Here is a 25,495-nt window from a genome sequence, read left to right as displayed (position 1 = left end):
AAATCCATGCTATATTTTATTTTGTTATGGGAGTTCATATTTATTAAAATTTATTCTTACAGCAAAATAGAGAATAGCCTTAAAGGGCACTGACACTAGACACTTAGTGGTAGGTTGGTGCAAAAGTAATTGCGGTTTGGCACTGTTGAAATTTGCCGTTTGATACTGGAATGCATTCTAAGTAAACATGGTTATGTTATTCGGCAAATAGATGGGGAAACAGTAGAAACAGTGACAGACTTTATTTTGGGGGGTTCCAAAATCACTGCAGATGGTGACTGCGGCCATGAAATTAAAAGATGCTTGCTCCTTGGAAGAAAAGTTATAACCAACCTAGACAGCATATTAAAAAGCAGAGACTCTACTTTACCGACAAAGGTCCATACAGTCAAAGCTAGGGTTTTTCCAGTAGTCATGTATGGATGTGAGAGTTGGACTATAAAGAAAGCTGAGCGCCAAAGAATTCATGCTTTTGAACTGTGGTTTGGAGAAGACTCTTGAGAGTCCCTTGGACTGCAACCAGTCCATCCTGAAGGAAATCAGTCCTGAATATGCATTGGAAGGACTGATGTTGAAGCTGAAACTCCAATCCTTTGGCCACCTGATGCGAAGAACTGACTCATTTGAAAAGACCATGATGCTGGAAAAGGCTGAAGGCAGGAGAAGGGGATCACAGAGGATGAGATGTTGGATGGCATCACTGACTCAATGGACATGACTTTTGAGTAAACTCCAGGAGTTGGTGATGGACAGGGAGGTCTGGCGTGCTGCAGTCCATGGGGTCGCAAAGAGTAGGACACGACTGAGCAACTGAACTGAACTATACATCATTTTAATGCACAATTCTTTCTTTTTTTTTTTTTTTTGCTAATGACTTGTTGCTTCCTGTTTATTTTATATTTAGACTATGGAAATGATGTTAGACAAAAAGCAAATTTGAGCAATTTTCTTATTTGAGTTCAAAATGGGTTGTCAAGCAGCAGAGACAACTCACAACATCAACAACGCATTTGACCCAGGAACTGCTAATGAATGTCCAGAGCATGGGTGGTTCAAGAAGTTTTGCAAAGGAGACAAGAGCCTTGAAGATGAGGAGTGCAGTGGCTGGCCATCAGAAATTGACAACAACTGAGAGCCATCATTCAAAGCTGATCCTTTTACAAACACACGAGAAGTTGCCAAAGAACTCAGTCTAGACCATTCTATGGTCATTGGGCATTTGAAGCAAATTGGAAAGGTGAGAAAGCTTGGTAAATGGGTGCCCCATGAGCTGACTGAAAATCAAAAAGATCATCATTTTGAAGCGTCGTCTTCTCTTATTCTACATAAGAATAACAAACCATTTCTCGATTGGACTGTGACATGTGACAAAAAGTGGATTTTCCATGACAACAGGTGACAACCAGCTCAGTGGCTGGACCAAGAAGAAGCTCCAAAGCATTTCCCTAAGCCAAACTTGCACCAAAAAAAGGTCAAGGTCACTATTTGGTGGTCTGCTGCATGTCTGATCCACTACAGCTTTCTGAATGCTAGTGAATCCATTACATCTGAGAAGTATGCTCGCAAATTGATGAGGTACACCAAAAAACCACAATGCTTACAGCCAGCACTGGTCAACAGAGAGGGCCCAGTTCTTTTCCACAACAACGCCCAACCACACAAAGCTTCAAAATTCGAATGAATTGGGCTACGACATTCTGCCTCATCTGCCATATTCACCTAACCTCTTGCCAACCAACTACCACTTCTTCAAGCTTTTTGATAACTTTTTGCAAGGAAAACACTTCCACAACCAGATGGAGGCAGAAAATGCTTTCCAAGAGTTTGTCAAGTCCTGAAGCACGGATTTTTATGCTACAAGAATAAACAAACTTACTTCTCACTGGCAAAAAATGTATTGATTGTAATGGTTCCTATTTTGATTTATAAAGATGTGTTTGAGTCTAGCTGCTGCTGCTGCTTAGTCGCATCAGTCGTGTCCGACTCTGTGCGACCCCATAGACAGCAGCCCACCAGGCTCCCCCGTCCCTGGGATTCTCCAGGCAAGAATACTGGAGTGGGTTGCCATTTCCTCCTCCAGTGCATGACAGTGAAAAGTGAAAGTGAAGTCGCTCAGTCGTGTCCGACTCTCCGCGACCCCATGGGCTGCAGCCTACCAGGCTCCTCCGTCCATGGGGCTTCCCAGGCAAGAGTACTGGAGTGGGGTGCCATTGCCTTCTCCTGAGTCTAGCTATAATGACTTAAAATTCATTGTCCAAAACCGCAATTACATTTGCACCAACCTAATAATTTAAGTGAGAAAAGAGGAAATCCTAATATAAAGATGTGAGAATGGCAGAGGAAAAGAGAAGACAAAGTTGAGAAATATTCAGAAGTTTTCATCAGCGGGACTTGATGACTGATTGATTAGATGTTGGCAGTCATTTTGGGGAGTGCAGAAAGCTTCATGTGTCTTCCAACTGCTTCCTGACTACACTTGCTCTCACTTTTAAATAGCTTTTAGAACTGACATCTGCATTAGCTGATAATGGACCATCAGCGACAGCTAAGTGATAGAAAAGCATTTTAGAAAACAAAATATCACAGCAATTTTGAAAGAGATGTAGCAGAAAGGCTTTTTCTCTGCTCTGTAGTTTCTGACAAAGTGTGTGTCACAGTATATGTTCCTGAGAGCTAAGGATACTGTTGAGTACTAGTGTATCTTAATCTTCAATTACTGCAGGAAGATATGATCAAAGAGTTTGGGACCACATAACTACAAATCCTGGCTCCAACATTTACTGTATGACTTTGGTCAAGTCATTTATCTTCTTTGTCTCTGTCTCCATTTCTTTATCTCTGTTGCTACTAAATAAGTAAAATAAAATAATAGAATTTATCCCATAAGGTTGTGAAAAATAAATGAATATAACTGTGTATTTATGTTTGTATGTATGTATGTGTGTCTTTTATGTATTTTTTTTGTATTTATGTATGTGTTTTGTGTGTGTGTATGTGTTTGCTGTTATTATTCATTCATCATACTAGGTGCCCACTAAGTGCTGGAACAGTGTACTATGTGCTAGAGAAGTGGAAACGACAAATTTACATTTTTGCTCCCTTACGGTAAATAGCCATTTACACTGAAAGACAGGCATGTGACCTAATGTGTTCTCTCCACCCTAAGTAATTAACAATTCCTGAATCTAATTTTCAATCCATCCGAGGCCATCAACAATTTTAATGTCATTTAATCTTTCAACAGTTGCTAAAAATCAATGGAAAAGGCTTCTTATTACACATAAAAAATCTTTACTAATATGCAAATCTATGGACGTTGTCATTTTCTAAACCATATTTTCACTCTTATCTCTAAGTTTGTACATTATTCTATTTCTTCTATCCTAAAAGGTTCTAATCTAAAAAATTCATAAATAAATAAATCTAATGCTAATCTGAAAGATTCACAAAGAAATAAAACTTCTAGAAACTTATCTCTAAATTTCCCTCTGTTCTAAGAATGTTTTCATTTTTTAAATTTCTTTTATTCTTAACTACACTGTTACTGTGAAATCATAAATAATACCCTAAGAAACTACCTGAATCTTAGAACTATAAAGACCAAGATGGTTGAATGAATATTAACAAGAGTTTTTTTTTACTGCTTAGTTGAAAACGAATTATTCTCTATAGCGTGAAACCTTTTTGTTTTTATTCTGTAAGAGTATTTGCACATTTTCTTTAATAAAATGATGCTTCTTTATTGTCAAAAGCATCTAGTTATTCCCTCATCAACTTACTTTGCAACATTCTCCTTCAACAAAAGATATCTTAATTGCATCCAGCTCTCTATCAAAAATTTACAGTGCTAATCCTTGCCAGCCATTTTGTTTTCAGCTTGTAACACTAGCAGCCAGCTGCCTTCAGCCTGACTCTATTAGCATATCGGATAATTTACAAAATAAGCACAGAAAAGGAACTAAAAGATATGGGTGGCTTGTATCAGAATAAAACGATACATTAGATGAACTCTTTAAACATGCTTCTTTACTTCTTTTCAGTATAATAATTGAAAGTAATCATTATTTTCGTAATATAAATGCTCGTTCCTGCACACAGTAATTTTTCCTTCTCCCAGGTTCTATAAGTGAAGTTGACCTATTACTGTTTAAATATAAGACTTTCCAAATTTTAATAGAATAAACTACAAGTGTATTTTACATGTTTTGTAAAAGGATAAAAGGGTTGGATATTTGGTGCTGTAATTTATAACTATATTCCAGCAGGCCACCTAGCCAAGAATAATAAATACATAAAAGCTAACATATATTGTTCTCACATCTCAAGGTGTTTCTAGTAGCCAGCAGACAGCAAACAATTCTTCACCTGTTTTGACTTGCAATAGCCTGCTGTTTGAATGTCAATATTTACGTGCCCTCACCAAATATCACTAAAGCCTTAGATGACAAATTATCTAAAGCAATTTTAATATGATGGGAAAGGGTAGGGCAAAAGAGTTTCTACCAGTGTCCTGTTCTTCAGAACTCTTTTCCATCCCATCCTTCCTCTTCCCCCAGTTAGTCCCACTCATCCATATTTAATAAATGTTCTGAAATTATATTATTCATTAACCCATTTCATCATTTAACATAAAATTCTTTAAAGAGGCTCTTCTAGCTCATGAAATAATACTATCTAGAAAGTTTGTTAACTTAATAGAATACAACCCTTCCTTTAAGTAACAATAAACAACAACAAGGAGTCTGAAGGGGGAAGAAACCCTGCAAGAAAATACAATGCTCAAGGATAAGGACTACCAAAGTGTTTTTAATAACTTCATTTTCTTTTCCAAACCCCTCCCTGTCTCCAAGGCATTTTCCTGTTTTTACTGTGATGCTAACTAACCATCCAGGCTGTTGTAGAAACCTCTGGTTAGAATGGATTTCAAGGCTGCTGTGTCTTGTGAGGAACCAATCAGATTTCTTTGTTTCATCTGCAACATTCCATCAGGGTTATATAACATCTTAGATACATGAAACATCCTAATAATATAGTGTATTTCCATCTATAGTTAGTTATCTATTGTCACTAAAGTTGGCACATAAAAACCCCATATTATTCTTCTGTGTCATTCTATAAAATCAAAGGGATATAGTACAGATGAGAAGGTTATATTTCTTTTGGGGGGAGAAGATAGCATGAACTTGCTTTGTCTAAAAGAAAGAGTTTTTGAAAATATAAAATATGAGCCCTCTGCAGACTAATAAGATCAATACTGATCCTCCTTATTTCTGTCTACAGTAAAGTGGGTGAGGTAATTCAACACAGCAGCAAACAGCCATACAGTTGTTAATTCTTACCACATACAACATGACATTAGTATAGAATAAAACATAGATTTTAAACTCAGGCTTAATCTTCACTCATTTTTTAAAGCACAGAAAAATTAAGTATTTCATACTTAAATATTTTCTCAAACAAGAGAACCTGAACTCTAAATGTCATAGCCCAATTAAACACCCACAATAGCAACCAAAAAATAGTCTACCAGCAGCACTGTTACCTATATGATCAGAATACTTGCAGTACACTTATACTGGAACCACACAAATATTCATATTCTCTCTCTCCCTGCTAGAGATCACGCTGCATAACTTAAAACACTGCTCTTCTGTGCTATTAATATAACAACTCAGATATTCAGAACAGATTCGGCTGGAATCTGTGAATCTAGTCTTTTCTTTCTTTTTACAACTTAAAGGCATCCCACATATGATGCTTACAAATCAGCACAGGATTAAAATAGTGACCGAATGCATAAAAAAGCTGAATCTGTTGGGTGTGGCTTAAGTAAATATATCTTGTCTCAACTGGACAGCTCCTCAGTAACATGCATTCACCGTCACCCAAAATATATGAGTACATAAGTGCTTCCGGGAGTGGGTGGGAAACTAAACCTCCATGGTTTTTTTTTATGCTTGATGTTCAATTGTTTCTATACTGTACTTTTGAAATGACAGTGCTTTGAGTCAATGCTGAGCGTTGCTCAAGAAACCAAGGACAGAGAAATTTTACTTATCCTACTTCCTCTCCTTATTTTATACTCACTGTCTACAACATGGCCGTTCTTACTAACATTTAGCTTTCCTAAAAGAGGTAATCATTTAAATCATGACTATGTGCAATGCGAACTCACACTGCATCACACTCATCAATAAAATATTAAGTGCCAACTCCAGTGTTCATTCTACTCATTTTCCATCTCACCAGAGAATGCTCTACTAATGCTCTCTACTATTATAAAAATGAACAATATAAGGAAAGAGACAATACCAGGAGCTGCAACAAATGTGCAACAGAAAATAAAAAACCTGTAAGGGTTTACTTTTTTAAAAATCTAGTGCTTAAAAAAAACCTTCATGTATTCATGTATATGTACATATATTTCTCTATATACACATTATACATATTTAGTACAAATATAAATCTGTTTATAAGCTGCCAGGCATGCATTTATCAATGCTACACATGCAATATACCTGAAACCTCTGTAGAGAGAGGGCATGCAGATTTCAGAACTATACATTTTCATTCTTAAGTGGCCATAATCAAATATTAAAACAGCTAAGGATATCTGACATACTGAACTATACCTAAGCTTTTCATCTTGTTAAGTAATTTTCTCTGCTATTCCGTGTAGCAAACCCACCTTTGGATCATGTTGATGGTTATTTTTTCCCCATGCCCTCTACGTGCTGCACCATTTTGTCTTCTGGACAGTGGAGAAGTCGGCAGAACAGCAGTGAAGGAGTGTAGTGGAGCCAGCAGAGGCAGTGCCAGCCTCCTACTGCAGTCTGTATACTGAACGCACTCAAACCCACAGGTGCCTACGTAAAATCCTCCAGCTGCAGCCTGCAACTTAATGTTTCCTTCAGCAGCAGATCTGTATGCTACTTTCACTTTCTTTTAACCCAATAAATGTACAGGATTCACAGCAATATGCATCTTCTAAAAATGAATTTCACGGCAAATACCTACATAGACTTTATTAAGTCACCAAAAATGAGTGGCTTTTTAAATCAGTAGAATAATTACCAAATTATGAAGATTCACAAGAATAACCACCGAAAGAAATATTTCTAACATTGAAAAAATTTTAAATTAATAGTGTTTTCAAGAAAGTACATTAGAAAGTAATGTGATATGTCTCACATCTTCTTACATAAATAGCTTATAAAAGTAATTTTTCACATACCATTTAAGTATGTCACGAGTAAGTACATAAAAAGGCCTGCCTCTAACCATACCTATTCATCAACAAATAATCCACTGATAAGAAGAAAATACAGAACTTCTCTGTTAAAAGGCAAAGTGAATCTAAGTAAACCATTGTTCAAACACTGACAGATGAAACAGAAAACAGAGGCTCACAATTCTTTCACATAAACTTCAAACATACACATTCTCATTCTACCAGAATTACAGAATTTGAAAACTGAGAGAAATCTTAAAGAAGACAAATCTAACTCTTTAATTTTTCAGATGAACAAATTAAGAACTGGAGAGGTTAATGCTTCAAGTACCTTTCCCAAGGTCACATAGCTGGTCAGTAGCAAAACTTGGATTTCTAAACACATTTTTTAATAAATAATTAATAACTACTGAGACTCACCCAAGATTAAATAGTAACCTGAATATTCCTATAACTATTAAATAAAGTTAGTGATTAAAAAACCTTTACAAAAAGAATCTCTAGGCCCACATGGTTTCACAGGTGAATTCTACATTCACAAACATTTAAACAAACAACAATTCTACGTAATTTCTTTCAGAAAACAGGAGTAAAGGAAAATGCCCAACTCATTTTGAAGACAAAATCATTCTGATATCAAAGCTGGTATTACAAAAAACTATAGACTGACATCTCTTGTGAATATAAAAACAGATATCATCAACAAAGTATTAGCAAATGAAATTCAGTAATGTATTTAAAACAACAACCACCACATACACCAAGAGGGATTTATCCTGGGAATGCTAATAAGCTATTCATCATTTGGAAATCACTCACATAATCCCTCACGTGGGCTTCCTAGGTGGTTCGGTGGTGAAGAATTCACCTGCCAATACAGGAGACTCAGGTTCAATCCCTGAGTGGGGAAGATCCTCCGGAGAAGAAAATGGCAACCCACTCCAGTATTCTTTTTTTTTTTTAAATAAATTTATTTATTTTAGTTGGGGGCTAATTACTTTACAATATTGTAGTAGTTTTTGCCATACATTGACATGAATCAGCCATGGGTTTACATGTGTTCCCCTTCCTGGACCCCCCACCCACCTCCCTCCCCATCCCATCCCTCTGGGTCATCCCATTGCCCCAGCCCTGAGCCTTTGTCTCATGCATCGAACATGGAATGGTGTTCTCTTTCACATATGATAATATACATGTTTCAATGCTATTCTCCCAGAACGTCCCACCCTCACCTTCTCCCTCAGAGCCCATAAGACTGTTCTATGCATCTGTGTCTCTTATTCTGTCTCGCATATAGGGCTATCATTACCATCTTTCAAATTCCATATATATGCATTAGTATACTGTATTGGTGTTTTTCTTTCTGGCTTACTTCACTCAGTATAATGGGCTCCAGTTTCATCCATCTCAATAGAACCGATTCAAATGTATTTTTCTTTAATGGCTGAGTAATATTCCATTGTGTATATGTACCACAGCTTCCTTATCCATTCGTCTGCTGATGGACATCTAGGTTGCTTCCATGTCCTGGCTATTGTAAACATGGCTGTGATGAACATTGGGGTACACGCGTCTCTTTCAATTCTGGTTTCCTCGGTGTATATGCCCAGCAGTGGGATTGCTGGGTCATATGGCAGTTCTATTCCCAGTTTTTTAAGGAATCTCCACACTGTTCTCCATAGTGGCTGTACTAGTTTGCATTCCCACCAACAGTGTAAGAGGGTTCCCTTTTCTCCACACCCTCTCCAGCATTTATTGCTTGTAGACTTTTGGATAGCAGCCATTCTGGCTGGTGTGAAATGGTACCTCATTGTGGTTTTGATTTGCATTTCTCTAATAATGCCACTCCAGCATTCTTGCCTGAGAAATCCCATGGCAGAGGAATCTGGCAGGCTACAGTCCATGGGGTCGCGAAGAGTTGGACATGACTTAGAGACTGAACAACAAAAACAAATCACTCATGTAATATTAATGATTCAAAGAAAAATCATTTGATCATATCACTTGATGTAGAAAGAGCATTTAACAAATTTCAAATCTATTCATGATAAAAAAAAACCCACAAAACTAGGAATAGAGGGAAATTTCCTCAGCTGGATAAAGAATATCTACAAAAAAACTACATCATATTTAGTGGTAAACCCCAAAGATCATGACCAAGGCAAGAATACCCTCTCACAACTCTTTGCCATCATCAGACTAGAAGTACTCATCAGTGCACAGACTGGAAAGGAAGAAATAAAACTATCCCTGTTCTCAAAAGACATTATTTTACACTTAAAAAATTCAAACAAATCTATCCAAAGCAAACAAGCCCCTCTCCCCAAAAAGCCTCTTAAAATTAAGAATTAAGGTTAGCAAGGTCACAGCACAACGTGAAAAAAAATCATATTTTTAAGTTATTCATTTATACTTTTATATATTTAGCAATGTACAATTAGAAACCAAAACTTTAAACACACAATAATTAAAAGAAAAGAAATAGTTACAAAGCTAACAAAACAAATACAGGATCTGTATGCTAGAACTACATAAAGTGCTGATGAAAGACATCAAATAAGGCCTAAATAAATGAAAAACATATGTTCATGGACTGGAAGATCCCACGTGGAAAGATTTCAATTCTACTCCAATTCCACAGATTTAATGCAATTCTAACCAATATCCCAGAAGGATGTTTTCATAGATTTCTACATCTTTCATACATTTCTAAAACGTATATAGAAAGATAAAGGATCTAAAATATCTAAAACAAGTAAGAAAAACAACAAAGTTGTAAGACTCACAGTACCCTGTATTAAGACTTACTATAAAGCTACAGTAATCAAGACAGTGTGGTATTGGTAAACTGATAGAAACAGATCAGCAGAACAGAACAGACTCAAGCAAGTATGGTCATCTGATTTGTGACAATGGTGCAAAAACAATTAGAGCAAAAAGGATATAGCCTTTTCAACAATGGTGCTGGAACAACTGCACATGCAGATGCAAAAAAAAAAACAACCATACAAATCAACTTCTACCTCAGACATAATATAAAAAGACTTAAAAGTTTTAAGGAAAAAAAGTAAGAGAAATCTTCATGGCCAGGTTGGGCAGAGTTTTTAGCTATGATACCAAATGCCTAGGGGCTTCCCAGGTGGTTCAGTGGTAAAAAAAATCCTCCTGCCAATGCAGGAGACGCAGGTTGAATCCCTGGGTAGGGAAGAACCCCTGGAAGGAAATGGCAACATACTCCACACCAGTATTCTTGCTTGAAAAATTCCATGGGCAGAAGAGCCTGGTGGGCTACAGTCCATGCAGTTGCAAAGAGTTGCACACAACTGAGAGACTGAGCGTGTGCACACACACAAACACCAAAACCATGATCCATTTTTTAAAAAAAATCAACTTCATCAAAATTAAAACTTTGTTCTGCAAAAATCACTGTTATGAGAAAAACAAAACAAGCAAATCACATATCCCCAAAAGGACCTATACCTAGAATATGCAATGAACACTCAAAACTCAATAGTAAGAAAACAAACAACCTAATTAAAAACTAGACAAAAGATCTAAACAGACGCTTCACCATAGAGGATATACAAAAAGCAAAATAAGCACATGAAAAGATGTTCCACATCATTCACCATCAGAGAACTGCACAGTAAAATCACAATGAAATACCAATATACATTTTAATAGAGCGAAAAATACATATATTGACAATATCAAGTGCTAGCAAGGATGTGAAACAACTGGAACTGTCATACACAGCTGCTGGGAATGAACATGATACAGTCATTCTGAAAAAACAGCGTGGCAGTTTCTTATAAGGTTAAATATAATCTTACCATAAAATCCAACAGTCTTACTTTTAGGCACTGACCCTAGAGAAATAAAAACTTAGGATCACACAAAAACCTGTCTATAAATGTTTATAATGGCTCTATTCATAACTGCCCCAAAATGGGAAATAATCCAAATGTTCTTCAGTGGGTGAATGAATAAACAATGTGAATGAATAAACAAACTGTATTATATCCATACAATGGCATATCGCTCAACAATAAAAAAGAACAATGTTGCAGGACCAACTTGGATGTATCTCAAAGGCATTACACTGAATGAAAGGAGCTAGTCTTAAAAAAGCTGTATTATTCCATTTTCCATTAAATAACATTCTTCAAAAAAATTAAAAAAACTACAGAGATAGAGAATAAATATTGCACTGGTTTCTAGGACTAGTGGTAGGGGAAGGTTATGACTAGAAAGGAATATCATAACAGAATCTATACCATCATGTACACTAATTGTGTGGTGGCAGCTACATACATCGATATGTGTATTAAAACTAACTGAACGTGAATGCCATACACACACACACACCAAGGAAATTTTACCTTATGATAGTTTTTAAAACTTCAATTACTACTATACGGTTCTAAGATCTCTTACTCTGTCCTCTCCTCCGGAAGCCTAACCCAAATATCTAACTTCCCACAGATACCCCATCATCCCCTCAAACTTACTGTCCTAAGACTGATTTCATTACATTCCCCCTCAAACCTCAAGTGAATGGCAACCACAGTACACCCAGGCACCCAAGCCAGAACATGGGTGTCATCCTTGAATCAATCCTGTGAGTCACTACATGCTATGCTAAGTCACTTCAGTCGTGTCCGACTCTGTGCGACCCCATAGACGGCAGCCCACAAGGCTCCCCCGTCCCTGGGATTCTCCAGGCAAGAATACTGGAGTGGGTTGCCATTTCCTTCTCCAGTGCATGAGAGGGAAAAGTGAAAGTGAAGTCACTCAGTCGTGTCCGACTCTTAGCGACCCCATGGACTGTAGCCTACCAGGCTCCTCTGTCCATGGGCGTTTCCAGGCAAGAGTACTGGAGTGGGTTGCCATTGCCTTCTCTGAGTTACTACATAACTAGACATATTAAAAAGCAGAGACATTACTTTGCCAATAAAGGTCCGTCTAGTCAAGGCTATGGATTTTCTAGTCATGTATGGATGTGAGAGTTGGACTATAAAGAAAGCTAAGCAAAGAAGAAAGATGCTTTGGAACTGTGGTGTTGGAGAAGACTCTTGAGAGTCCCTTGGACTGCCAGGAGATCCAACCAGTCCATCCTAAAGGAAATCAGTCCTGACTATTCATTGGAAGGACTGATGCTGAAGCTGAAACGCCAATACTTTGGCCACTTGATGCAAAGAACTGACTCATCTGAAAAAACCCTGATGCTGGGAAAGATTGAAGGTGGGAGGAGAAGGGGATGACAGAGGATGAGATGGTTGGATGGCATCACTGATTCCACGGACATGAATTTGAGTAAACTCCAGGAGTTGGTGATGGACAGGGAGGCCTGGCGTGCTGCAGTCCATGGGGTCCCAAAGAGTTGGACACGACTGAGAGACTGAACTCTAACTAGGACAGTAACTTGATCTGTAGCACTACTTGTACCTCCAGTAGCTCTAACTGTGCCCAGCACACAGCAAGTGTTCAGTCAGTATTCTGTTGAGTGAATGAATAAAGCCATGGCTCTTACTTCACTGGACCCACACCCAATCAATCAAGTTTAGTTGATCCTCTCCTGGCATCTCTCTATGCTCACTGCCACCCTCTTATTTTAGGTTCTGATCACTCTCACTTGGTTGCCATTGCAATTACTCCTAAAGATGATCTATTATTTTGCCTGCCCACCATCACACACACCCCCTTTCCGGGAACTACCCTTTAGCAATCCTCATTCCATCTACTAATTGTCAAGCTCTCTCACAACTTCGGAGAAGGCAATGGCACCCCACTCCAGTACTCTTGCCTGGAAAATCCCATGGATGGAGGAGCCTGGTAGGCTACAGTCCATGGGGTCGCTAAGAGTCGGACACGACTTCACTTGAGCGACTTCACTTTCACTTTTCCCTTTCATGCACTGGAGAAGGAAATGGCAACCCACTCCAGTATTCTTGCCTGGAGAATCCCAGGGACGGCAGAACCTAGTGGGCTGCCGTCTATGGGGTCGCACAGAGTCGGACATGACTGAAGCAACTTAGCAGCAGCAGCAGTAGCTCACAACTTCATGGCTTTATATTTGCTGTATCCTCTGCCTGAAACTTACCTTTCTCCATTTCTCAAAATGGCTAACTACTATTTAGGTTCAATGAGAGCCACTACCTCCTCCAAGAACTGTTCTATTTCCCAGTCTCAGATGGAGTCCTTCCTCTATACTCCAACAGTAGCCTGTGTAGTACTTTACCATAATACTTCTTGCATTATATTTTAATCATATTGAGTTACTTGTACCATATAATCAAACTCCACAGGATCTATGTCGTACAGCTGTAAATAAACTGCACCCCTCAGGACTTTACCTGGCCTACAGCAGGTACTTACTGTATAATCAGGGATGAAAAGACAGATCACGGAGAGGGAGGAAAGCAGCATTTAAATAGTATCTAATAGTACCGGAGTCTCAGAGTATGAAGCAATTGGAAGGTTAACAGAATGGAGACTTACTAGCAGTTTGACCATCAGTCTTTAAGATGGGAACAAAGAATGGCAAGGTAACACAAAATTCTGAGTAAAGAAATGGCTGACATCAAAAATATCAGCGGTAATAGAATGAGGCTCAAGGTAAAATTTTACAGCAAAAAAGTAAATCTAGGCATTATTTTGAAAAAAAAATTAATTTTTTATTTCAATAATGTCTTTCTCCCACTAAACATTCCCCTTCTCAAGCAGGCAAGTTCTTACGAGTGAGTGTGTGTGTGTGTGTTTGCGTGTGTGTGTGTGTGTGGTTATCTGACTAAAAAAAAAAAAAAGCAGACAAATCTATTTCAATTATTTGTTTTTGAAAACCTGGTCCCTTATAGACACAAAAAGAATTCCCCTGACCAGGAACAATCACAGAAGTCTGTCTTCTGAGATGACTGGCAGGTTTGTTTCCCAGGCAAAGTCTCTGTCTTATGGTTAGGAGTAAAATCCTATGGTTAAGGACCCAATCCTCAGCTTTGCAGATCAGAAACCAAGTCTTTAAAGATTTTCAAAGTGGGTAAACCTCAAAGAGACTGAGTCACACCATAGCAGCTCTGTATCACCTACAAACTTCATAGCAAAATATCAGCATTATTGACAAATGTAAAGAGGTCGTGTCTTTCCTATTTTTGGGCAAATATGGGCTTGCTTTCTAACTCTTGGTTGGGAAACACCACTAATTTTAAAAATCAACAAATCTGTAACTACGTCAGTAAATCAAAGTGGTGGGCTCCACTGGTTATCTACTTTCTTTTATACTAATAGAATCCCAAGTTTTATTATTATTTTTCAAATGAGGCTGGCTGGTATTCTCCCTAGCCCATTAGTAAATGAATCTTAAGAACACCAACTGCAATTCCATTAACTGATATAAAAAAGGTTATGTGCTATAATTTGGCCAGTGGCACATGAATCAAATGGGAAAAGGAGAACAGTAGCTTTCAGCAAAGTTCTTCTTAATCTTAAAGATGGACCAGGAAAGGGCCAGTTGTTCTACCTGACTTTGAACAACATTGTATGTGGATATCCAAATTGAAGATATGGCAGTCCTTGTGTAGCTATACAAGGACAAGCCTGAGAAGAATAACAAAAATTCTAAAGATGGTAGAGCAGAAAGTTGCAAAGAAACTGGGTCCTTGATGATGCTATCAAGCTTTAGAATTAACTGATCTATAATCACCACATCTGCAAAGTTCTTTATTATGTGAACTAATAAATTCCCTTCATATCTGGGTCATTCTAAATTAGATCTTTGGTAACTATAACCACTCTAACTGCTATAAGAGCAAATAAAAAATGGCCAGGGAAATGACCATAAGATCTAATCAAATTTAAATTTTAATATAAAATTCTTCTTTCCTCTAGAAAGCTCAAATTTAATAAATCTGGGGCAGAGGTACTGAGTTTAGAGGTTAAAATCTTTTTTTACTTACCAGTTTAAAACCCTACAATGGCTCATTGAGGCCTTAAGGATATAACATTAACTTTTTAGCATGTAACACAAAACATTGCATTAATTGCTGAGTGATTAACAGTCCATTCTTTTCAGCAACTTTCTAATTCACCCTAGTTTCCAGGAATAAAGAACTCTCATAGCTGCTAGAATATACCACATGGTCCCCCACCTTCATCTACTGGCAAATACGACTTTCAAGGCATTAAATATACCTTTGGAACTCTTCTTAAAAAAAACAGGATTCTTGATGACAGGATATTGAGGGATGAATAAAAGAAAATCATGACTCCCAAGTCAGAATACTCTGAATCTGGAGAAAAAGCAAATTAACCTATTTTCTCCAGGAAATCAAAGAAAACATGAACACAAAAAAAATCTAAGAAAATAAGGTCGGTGTGCAGAGCTTGTGTTTAAGGTTAAATTTTTGGTTACTGAGTTTCTTTAAAGACATATAACTTGTACTGCAGGTGCTTTTCCTTTTATAAAAATACACTCTAGAGTTCCTTGAGGACAAGAGTCTATGAATGTGGGACTTCCCTGATGGCCCAGTGGTTAAGAATCTGCCTTACAGTGCAGGGGATGAGGGGTCGATCCCTGCACTAGGATCAAACTTGTTTTCCCTGCAGGGAAAGCAACCCCGCACGCCACCTCTAGAGAGAAGCAACTAAGACCCGATGCAGCCAAATAAATATTGTTTTAGAGTCTATGAATGCTATACCATAGCAATTTTTAAAAGATACTATTTTCCTTTTAGCAATCCATTTATTTCTTGGCTCTACTATTAACCTTTTACTATCATGAGTACATGTATGCATGTTTACTAAAATTCCCATATATCACAAGCAGAAGTGAGTGTGATTCTATTATACATGAGGAGATTAAGGGATGACTAGACTACAGAAAATCCCATGGATGGAAGATCCCGGTAGGCTGCAGTCCATGGGGTCGCAGAGTCAGACACAGACTGAGCGACTTCACTTTCACTTTTCACTTTGATGCATTAGAGAAGGAAATGGCAACCCATTCCAGTGTTCTTGCCTGGAGAATCCCAGGGATGGCGGAGCCTGGTGGGCTGCCATCTATGGGGTCGCACAGAGTCGGACACGACTGAAGTGACTTAGCAGCAGACTACAGAATATCACAAATTTACAAAAAACAAATCTATAAGAGTTTTATTATTTGAAATATGTAAAATTTTCTAAGAAAACAAAAAGCTAGATATTCACTGTAAAAATTTGATGTTAAAATAACTGATAATTTTAACTGGATAAAAGTATTACTATATATCAAAATATGCTTATGAAAAATAAAGCACTTTTAAAAATTACACATTTAATTCACTATTTAAATCTAATTTTAAATTAAAAAATTAAGACTATTTCTTAAATATTAATTTTTCATTGCACACTCTCAGATTTATGAATGTAGGATTTTAAGTACATATCTAATATACACTTGGATTTTTAAAGTAATTGGTCTGCAGGAATAGTGTGCAAATTAAACCAGTTTAAATAACTTACTCTTTTTAAAAAACCTTGCCATTAAAAATATATAAGCGTGAATTAATAGTCAAAAACAGTTGTATCAAGGGAACTGCAATCAGTATTAAGAAACCACTATTTTAAACTTTAAGTACCTTGTACAAGTTGAAGATAGGCAGAAACTAAATGGAAGAATGAACATTTACTTATTTTAAATCAGAAAATATCACTCACAAAAGGGCTTGGGCTGACAGCATAAACCCTATATAGCTTCCTCTAGCTTCCTTCTTTAGCAACAAGAATGCAAACAGTAAGCTATGAAAGTATCAAACTATGAAAGCAGACAATGGATGGTGAAGTGGATATTTGGGATGAAATACTGAATATTACAATGCAGTACTAAAAAGACTTGTGACACTACATTTTCCTGAAGTTCAGAGGAAGCACAATCCCAAAGCTCAAATAAGGGAAAACTAGAAAGGAACCCAGAAGAATAGAAATAATAGAAATAGAAAAAAAGAGAAATTTATTTATTTTAAAATAAATTACATTTGAAAGCAAAATTTAGTGCAAAAGGTAACTATTAATCTCTGGACAGTTATTCATTCAATATACAAATCACTGTTTACCTAATATAAGCTTGGAATAAAGCAATGTCACCAGTTAGCCAGTTTCTCTATCTGGAAATTTCAGGACAAATTATTTCCCCCCATTCTTTTCCTTTCTGAGCCACTCTATTAACTAAAACCTTTCTGCTGCTGCTGCTGCTAAGTCGCTTCAGTCGTGTCTGACTCTATGCGACCCTATGGACAGCAGCCCACCAGGCTCCTCTGTCCACAGGATTCTCCAGGCAAGAATACTGGAGTGGGTTGCCATTTCCTTCCTATTTTACCTCAAAAATGTCTTTCCTGTGTATCCTCTTTATTCCTATTGTCACTTCTTTAGCCTTTTCATCATCTCAACTAGTATCTCCTCACTACAGTCCATTTTTTTTAACTGATGCCAGAGTTATCTTCTTTAAAATGTTACTCGTTCTTAGAACATACATTACTGAGTGCTTACTATATGCCCAGCAGGTGCTAAGATACAGCAGTAGAAAAGAGAAATAAACTCATCATGAAACCTGTATTAGATAGGAAGGACAGATAATTTTTAAAAAACCAAGATATATCATAAGATAGCTAGTGATAATTACAACAGAGACAGAATATAAAAGGGGAGACAGAATAAAAAGGGAGACATAAAGAAGGGGTTAGGGTTTGACCTTAATTAGAAGGAAACTAGAGAAGGCAATGGCACCCCACTCCAGTACTCTTGCCTAGAAAATCCCATGGATGGAGGAGCCTGGTAGGCTACAGTCCATGGGGTCGCTACGAGTCTGACACGACTGAGCAATTTCACTTTCACTTTTCCCTTTCATGCACTGGAGAAGGAAATGGCAACCCACTCCAGTATTCTTGCCTGGAGAATCCTAGGGACGGCGGAGCATGGTGAGCTGCCGTCCATGGGGTCGCACAGAGTCGGACACGACTGAAGCGACTTAGCAGCAGCAGCAGCAGCAGCAGAAGGAAACTTCTAAATAAAGTCCCTAATGGAGAAAGGGAGCTATCATTTCAGGCAAAGGGAACAAGCATTAAACTCCTAAGCCAGGAGGAGGCTAATATGACTGAAAAGATGTGAATAAGAACAAGAGGTACGGGTAAAGGAAATGAAGTCAAAGGTAATCAAGAACAGATCTTATAGAATTATGGAAGGACACTTCTAAACAACTCATGGCAGTCTCTAATGACTGTATTGGGCACCTCACTGCTGAAAGTTCTCACAATGGCCTTTGCTTCTGCCTGCCAACCTTCTTTCCCCACATGACCATCCCCAAATATTCTACCTTAAGCCTGTAAGAATGGATGAGAAGATATCCACAACTATTTGGAGGCATTATTTAACTTAATTCCTTCAATTCTCATCTTCATATTTTCCACTGTAGTTAAGACTCCCTAACATTTTCAGTAAACATTACAGGACTGTATGGGCAGAAAAATAACCAAGACCAATATTCTACTGCATTAAAAATATTGTTTATTTTTATTTATTTAAATATAATACACACAACTCATACAACTCAACATCAAAAAAACAAATACCCTGATTAAAAAATGGGCAGAAGAAAAGAATAGACATTTTTCCAAAGAAGAAACGCAGAGAGCCAATAGGTAAATGGAAAAATGCTCAACATCACTAGTTATCAGGGAAATGCAAATTAAAATCACAATAAGCTATCACATCACACTAGTCAGAATGGTTGTCATCAAAAAGAAAACACATAACAAATGAGAGCAAAGAAAAGGGAATCCTCGCATGCTGGTGGTGGTAACGTAAACTGGTGCAGCCACTGTGGAAAACAGTATGAAGGTTTCTCAAAAAAGTAACAATTGAACTACCATATGACCCAGCAATTTCACTCCTGGGTATATATCTGATTAAAAAAAAAAAGACCAAGTAGAAAAGACATATTCACCCCAGTGGTCACAGTAGCATTATTTACAAATGCCAAGATATGGAAGCAACCTAAGTGTCCATCAACAGATGAATGGATAAAGAAGATGTGGTATAAAATACAATGGAATGCTACTTAGCCTTAAAAAAAAAAAAAGTAAATTTTTCTATTTGCACCAACATGAACACACTTGGAGGACATTATGATAAGTGAAGTAAGTCAGTCAGAGAAAGACAACACTGATTCATTCATTTATGAAATCTAAAAAATACAACAAACTAGTAAATTTAATTAAAAAGGTAGACTCATGGATATAGAGAACAAATTAGTGGTTATCAGTGTGTGTGTCGGGGGGGTGCAGTAAAGGGCTGGGAAGGTGAGAGATACAAATTATTGGGTGTAAGATATGTTACAAGGATATTTGGTACAACACAGGGAATACAGCCAATATTTTATAATAACTGTAAATGAAATGTAACCTTTAAAAATTGTATAATTTTGTTTTATTTTTAAAATTAATATCAATTGAATTAAAGTCCATTTAAAAATTAGGAAAGTCAAAGATACTCATGTAATTAGTTTACATCTAAGGTGACTGTTCAAATAACATATAGAATACTGACAAATCAACTCACAATGTCTAATTGTTGCCCATATTTAACATGTTTTCATGATGATCAGAAAAAATGAGAGAGCAAAAAAGAGAAAAAACAGAGCAAAAATGCACACAACTTAAAATAATGAAATATCTTTCAACTACCAAAGGAAGTCACCAAACTCTTGGCTACTTTTTGCTTTGATATAATCCTTAATTCTTAACAATTTAAGATCTGTTAAAAACTGACTCACTACTTCAAAGAAATGATATTTAGAGCTCAGATCTCAGTTTAGACTTAATTCCATTACTAACTGTCCCGTTTATTCAGTGACAGGCAATATATGGAAGAGTGAGAATTCAATTGTTTCTATTCCTATGGACGTCTACTAGCTACAAACACAAAAAAGATAAAGTCTTTTAATCATGGGGAAATCTTTTCACCTCTCATCTGTAAAATGGAATGGTATTTGCTGTACAGATTAAATGAGGTAGTAACATGTAAAAGTACTTTCCCTTTGTGAAATATAGAACACAGGGAATGTAAGTTAACTGTTGCTTAATACATGCTCTATCAAAGACAAGAAATTTAATCAAATGACTTCTTACATTCTCTTTCAACAAAATATAAATGTCAGTATAATGACAGTATGAACTGTGGAGGGTAAAAAGGCAGTGAACACTTCTTACCCTTAGGACAGTTAAACCATATTAGGGAAGCATTTCTAGAAAGTTTACATGTAATAAAAGGCATTACCTTAAGTTTCACATTAGGAGACTTCCCTGGTGGCTCAGAGGTTAAAGCGTCTGCCTCCAATGTGGGAGACCTGGGTTCGATCCCTGGGTCGGGAAGATCCCCTGGAGAAGGAAATGGCAAACCACTCCAGTATTCTTGCCTGGAGAATTCCATGGACGGAGGAGCCTGGTAGGCTACAGTCCATGGGGTCGCAAAGAGTCGGACACGACTGAGCGACTTCCCTTCCTTCCCTTCCTTCACATTAGGAATAAACACTAGAGTACATGAGGCACAGGAGTGATCACTGTGAACCTGAATAAGACATAAGTTGGACTTTAATGATTGGGTAGGATTTAAAGAAGAGAGAAGTATAATGGCAAGTTTATTCCAGACAGGGTGAATGTCATGATCAAAGGGGCACAGAAAATATAAAGCATTAAGATCAATTTGGATAAAGTAGAAAGTTTCTGAGTAAGAGTTATAGGGAATAAGGCCAGAGAAGTTAGGTAAGGTCAGGTGTCAAGCTAAGAATTTTCTAATCAGGAAAATTAATATGGCAGCAAGGTAAGAGTAGGGCGAGTGCTACTGAGTCAGAGAATATAGTAAATTTATTCATTCATTTAACAAATATTTACTGATCTACTAATTTCCAGGCACCATTCTAGATGCTGAGAATAATATAGTCAGTGAACCTGTAGGACTTATATCTATTAAGGAATACAAACCATGCAAATAAAGTAAAATATCTCAAAGAGTCATATGTACAACAGTAAGGACAGAAAGGGTAACAAAGGGATTTGAATGTGGTGGAGGCTGAGAAGGAAGCTCAGTGAGTGTTAAAAACAGAAAGCGGTAGGCATATGGGGGCAGACAGTACATGGGATATCTCTGTATCTTTCCTTCAATATTGTCAAGAACCTAAACGAGCTCTTAAAAAAAAAAAAGTCTATTAAAAAAAAAGAAGTTTGGGGAGGCAGGCAGTGTTATCATCAAGGTCTTGTAAGTATAGTGAAAGACTTGATACTAAAATCTACTGAAATCTATTCTAAGATTAGGGTTTATAAAATCTGATGAAGTCTAAGATCACTACAGCTATTTACTAAGTCAAAACATGGGTAGGAGGACGAAGACTGGTTATTGTGAAATAACACAATATTATAAATCAACTATATTTCAATAAAAATAAATTAAAATAAGGAAATTAAAAAATAAAGAGAACAACAAATAAATGGAGGGGGGTAAGAGAAATCAGCAATTTTTTAAACAACTCTGTGAATGGGTTTGACAGTATAGAACAGGGGCAACCAAATTTGTCCATAATGGGCTAAACAGAAAATACTTTAGTCTCCTTTCCAACTACGTAATTCTGCTCTTGCCGTATGAAAGCAGACAATATAGACAATACATACACAAATGATTACGGGTATGTCCACACAAAATTCTATTTACAAAAACAGGTGGTAGGCCAGATTTAGTCTAGAGACCCTGTTTGTCAACTCCTGGTATAGAAAGTGAAGGAACCCGTTTCTTCAAATTCAAAGCTAGTTTTCCCTGTCCCCTGATTCTCCACACAGGCCTTCTACCAAGTTCAAGGTGACAACAATCTGGGGGGCTGTAAGCATGACAATAACGTTGAGCAAGAGCTCATAATGAAATGGTACTTAGATCCCAGAGTCCTGTTAAAGAGAGGACTGACATACACACAGAAGAGACTTCTACCTAGACATCAGAAATACATGTGAATTGAGACAAACTATACCTAGGCCTTATCCACCTCAACCTTCCATCAAATCCAAGAGAGGCAGACCCTCATCATAGCTGTCTTACATAGGAAAAGGCTTTCCCTCTCTAAGTCTCCACAGAAATTCAATCAAATAGAAAAAATAAAATTTTATTCAAGCCAAACTGAGGATTACAACCCAGAAAGCAGAATCACAGAAAGCTCTGAGAACTATTCCACTTGTTAGAAGTTGAAAGCATAGTCAAATACATTTTGGAGACAAAGGATCATACATCAAAATGGCATACTGATATTTTACATAAAGTTCACCAAGGATATAACAGTCCAGGTAAACACAAACAAAGCAAACAGCAAGTAAACAGAAAGTCACCATGACTTCCTACAGAGCTGGGAAAAAATACTATTCTTTTAAGAAGCTACATTGCTAGTGTTATAAGAAAGAAAGAAAAAAGATGGTTTATGGTTAAGCAGACACTCTCATTTTTCAGGAGCTCGGGTTGATATATAATGCATATGCACACTGCACATTAGGAAGGGAGAAGTTCCAAATCAACACAAAGAATTTTATGTTTAATCTTTCTTGTCCTGCCTTAAAATATAAATGTCACTTCATCTAGAGAAAAATATTATTACTATTTACTCTAACCTCTACAGATCTTTTAAACACAATGTCTGGTAAACAACAGAAAAATGATGAGACATGTGAAGAAACAAAAGAATGAACAAGGCAGATGCACATATGACTTAAATGTTGGATTTAGCAGAGATATCAACTATTAAACTATTATTTTTAGCTATTACATAAAAGTTAAAAAAAGGAGATTAAAAACAGAAAAACAACAGATGAAAAGGTTAAACAATTCATCAGAGAAACGAACTATCTTAAAAAGAACCAAATGAACATTTTACAACTGAAAAACACCATCTAAATTAAGAATTAACCAACTGGACTTAAAAACTGACTGAACTCAGCAGAAAAATGTCAATAAACCTGAAGACAGGCCAACATAAATTGACCAAAGTGAAAAAAATTACCAAAAGCAAAGAAAAATAACACAGTTTGAGATGCATGTGTTGTGCTGTGCTAAGCTGCTTCAAGTTGTGTTCAACTCTTTGCAACTCTGTGGACGGTAGCCCACCAGACTCCTCTGTCCATGGGATTCTCCATGCAAGAATCCTGGAGTGGGTGGTCATGCCTTCCTCCAGGGGATCTTCCCAACCCAGGAATCAAACCTGTGTCTCTTACATCTCCTGCGCTGGCAGACGGGTTCTTTATCATTAGCGCCACCTGAGAAGCCCTGAGATGCATGAGGTAATGTCAAACAATCTAAGTACAAATTAAAGTTCCAAAACATAGATGATAAAAGGATAGAAGAAATCCTTTAAGAAATAATAGCTAAGGTTTTCCACAACTGATGAAATACATCAACACATAGACTCAACACATAAATCCAAACAACAGGAAGAAAGGTACATCATAGCTAAATGCTAACACCCAAGATAAAGAAAAAATTTTTAATCAGACTAAATAAATAAGTCACATTTCATTCCAAGGTAAAAACAGTGAGAATGACTGCCAACTTATTATCAGAAACAAAAGATAACAGAATAACATCTTTAAAAGTGTTGAAAGAACAGAACTGCCAAGCTAAGATTTTATACCCTGGGGAAACAGCCTTCAAAAATGAAGGTAAAATTACAATATTATGAGAAAACAAAAGCTGAGATAACTCACTATAGTGACCTACACCTCAAGAAATGCAAAGAAAGGTCTGAAGGGTGAAAAAAAAGTTATTCCAGATAAAACATAATTTTAAAAGAAGGAATGAAGAATACTAGAAGAAAAATATATGAGCCAAGTTTTTAAAAACACATTTGAAAAACATCTGAAAAACTAATGACTACTTAAAGCAAGAGAAATGTATTGTGGCATATAAACTACAGTAGAAGTAAAATATAGGACAACAAAAAGTGGGATATAAGTAGAATTAAATATCCCAAAGTCCTTAGAGTTCTCATAAAGTAGTAGAATAAAAATTCAAGTTGGACCATAAAAAGTTTAAGATGAATATGGTAACCCTCTGCATGTGTGTGCTCAGTTGCTCAGTTGTGTCCGATTCTTTGCAACCCACAGTCCATGCAACCCCATGGACTATGTTGCCTACCAGGCTCCCCTGTCCATGAGATTTTTCAGGCAAGAATACTGGAGTGGGTTGCCATTTCCTCCTCTAGGGGATCTTCCAGATCCAGGGAATGAACCCTTGTCTCCTGCACTGGTAGGCAGATTCTTTACTACTGTGCCACTGGGAAGCCCAATTCTTGGCATAGCCTCTTTTTTTAAAAAAAAATCCAAGAAGGTATAGCTAAAAGCCCAAAAAAACAGAATTTAAAATATTTCATAAATTCTAAAAAGACATGGAGCAGGGAAAAAAAGGAATGAGGAACACATGGAATGAAAAAAAAAAAAAAGCTAAGAGAAAGATGAGACTTACACCAAATCACATCAGTAGTTATATAGTCAGTGAAAAGGGCTAAATAGATCATTTAAAAACAGATGATCAGACTGGATTTAACAACAAGAAAACTACCTGTTTATAAGAGATACACCTTAAATACAAAATCTAGACAAATTTGAGGCAAAAGTATCAGAAAGTCAATATTAACATATAGTAGCTAAAAAATGAGTAAGTTCACTCTATCAAGAGTAAATATATTCTGTTTTCTAGCATCCATGAGGTAGTTATAAGATCTGATCAAAATACAGTCAGAATAAAATACAAAACAAAGAAAGCCAATCTCAATTGGCAAAATATTTTTCACAGGATTGGATCATAAATATTTCAGGAGTGTGTACTGTACAGTCTCTATCACAAATCGGTGTGGCTATGTTCCAATAAAATCACACTATGTAAAAAGTTAATAAGGAGAATATTATATATCAAATAATATTTTGACCCCTGGGTCAGGAAGATCCTCTGGAGAAGGAAATGGCAAGCCACTCCAGGATTCTTGACTGGGAAATGCCAAGAACAGATGAAATGGACACGTTCTAGGAAAATAAAAAATTATCCAGGCTGGTTTAGAGGAAACCTAATTAGACTGATGACAATAAAATAAAAAATATTGTCAAAAAACGACCTAAAAAATCCCCCAAAAAACTCAGGCTAGTCATTTTTATGTCTGAGTTCCAAAAAACTTTCAAGAAATAAATAATTTATATGATACATGAAGCATAGCAAAAG

At 36.8% G+C, this 25,495-nt stretch overlaps 1 protein-coding gene and 1 long non-coding RNA gene across 5 annotated transcripts in view; both read right to left on the bottom strand.

Moving 5' to 3' along the window:
- The window catches only part of TANC2 (tetratricopeptide repeat, ankyrin repeat and coiled-coil containing 2), a 363,447-nt gene that overhangs the window by 280,252 nt on the left and 57,700 nt on the right, over positions 1-25,495 (bottom strand). The window lies entirely within an intron of this gene.
- LOC145541108 (uncharacterized) lies at positions 847-14,904 on the bottom strand. The gene is made up of 3 exons (XR_014078780.1): positions 13,290-14,904; positions 12,645-12,997; positions 847-1,724 (listed from the first exon to the last, which is right to left on the bottom strand). It is a non-coding gene; the product is annotated as an uncharacterized LOC145541108 (long non-coding RNA).

This window comes from Giraffa tippelskirchi, chromosome 3 (assembly GCF_054371585.1).
Source record: "Giraffa tippelskirchi isolate mGirTip1 chromosome 3, T2T-mGirTip1v1.2.pri, whole genome shotgun sequence".
Lineage (NCBI taxonomy): Eukaryota > Metazoa > Chordata > Mammalia > Artiodactyla > Giraffidae > Giraffa > Giraffa tippelskirchi.
This window is presented reverse-complemented; position numbering and strand designations above follow the sequence as displayed.